Source organism: Balaenoptera musculus, chromosome 13 (genome assembly GCF_009873245.2).
Source record: "Balaenoptera musculus isolate JJ_BM4_2016_0621 chromosome 13, mBalMus1.pri.v3, whole genome shotgun sequence".
NCBI lineage: Eukaryota > Metazoa > Chordata > Mammalia > Artiodactyla > Balaenopteridae > Balaenoptera > Balaenoptera musculus.
In genome coordinates, this window is record NC_045797.1 from 75,167,422 (window position 1) to 75,169,174 (window position 1,753).

Genomic DNA, 1,753 nt, shown 5'->3' on the forward strand with positions numbered 1-1,753 from the left:
TAATGGTCATGCTTAGAAACTGAGTCTCAAATATAAAAAAGACCATATTCATTAGATTGTTTCCAGAACAGCTGCTATAATTTCTCTCCATGTGCCCATGCCCTCATATAGATCTAGTGACATACTGTTAAACTGGTTCTCTGAAAAGAGAAGAAAAAAAAAAAAAAGCCCTAGTTTGTAGCATTTGCCAATTTCTTTGGTATAAATATTCGCACCATGGCCAATTTCAAGCAGTTTGACCACTAGCTTGCAAAATTTGTGCAAATTTAACAATCAGCTCCCAAGGTCTCATCATTCTGTCCCCTCCCATACTAGCCCAGGGTTTGGTCTCATGTCACCTCAGGTGACAATAGCAAACTTGAAGCAAGCAGAGACTTAAAAAGTGCTTGCATGTTCAAGCTTACCCTCTCTTATTCCACTTGGAACCTTGACATCAATCATGTGCATGAGGTAGGTGAATGAGCTGAGTGGTGAGAGACACAAAACCGGTTGTCCTGTTCTTCAAGCCAACAGCCAGAAATGTGAGGGGGTTACTGACCGAAGGCCTCCAAAACTGGAGGAAGGCCACAGAAGCTTGCATGGGCCCAGCCGAGACCCACAGAACTATCCACTGGACCCAGCCCAAATCGCTGACCCGCAGAATCATTGATTAATAAATGATGACTATATTAAGCCACTGTATGCTAAGGTAATTTGTTACACAGCAAAAGCTAACTGATACACTTATCCTATTCCCAAAGGGAAACAACCAAGGATTATATCCAGTTGTTACAGTCTGCTGTCCAGGATCTCTTAATTATCTCTGTTCTTCTCTGTAAGTTTAAGATATGATTGAGCAACCCACATATTAAGTGTGGAATTCAATTATCTCCAAAACACCTGGTAAACAATGCTGGAGAAAAACAAGATAACAAAGTCCCTTTCAGAAAACAGAAAAAGAAAGGCAAAATATCTAGTATAATGACATTTGTCATTTTTTTTGGGTGCCCAGCATTTGAACTTTTTTTTTTTTTACATATAAGGAGTCCCTCACCTTATGAAGCAGAACCTGTATACATCCCACTATAGAAGCTAAAAAATATCCCTCAGACTCCCTTCCAGCTTGGGTGTGGGCACATGGCCTTGGTTCTGCCACTCAGATGCATTTACATTTTGAATCAGAGAATTGTGATGTGAAGAGGCAGAAAACCCATTTGGTTTGTGAGTGGTGACAGTTCTAGGGACAGTGTCCAGTGGCAGCATCATTGGATGGGCAAGGCAAGCCTCAGGGTTTCACCACATAATTTGTATGTTATGATCTAGACTATTGTCCCTGCCTTCATATCCTTCCAGCCTAACACACACAATACTCCTATCACCAGTTCTACAGAGTGTTGAGGGCAATGGAGAAGCTCTGGAGTCCAACTGCCTGGGTTTAAACCCTGGCTTTATTATCAATTGGCTGTGTGACCTTGAGAAAGTTCCTTAACTTCTCTATGCTATGTTCCCATCCAAAATGTGGGGTTAACCATAGTATCAGTGTCAGAGGTACTATTATTGCTATAAAGGTTGTGGTAAGCATTACAATGAGTTTCATACGTGCAAAGAATTTCACATGATGGTTGGCAAAATGTAAGCGCTTAATAAATGTTAGTATTGCTTTATTACTTAATATCATAGTAATAAATTCCTTTTTATGCATAAATCAGTCAGTGTCTGTTGTGTACAACTAAGAATGCTGCCAGATACAATTAGTCACCAATCCAGAGTTTAT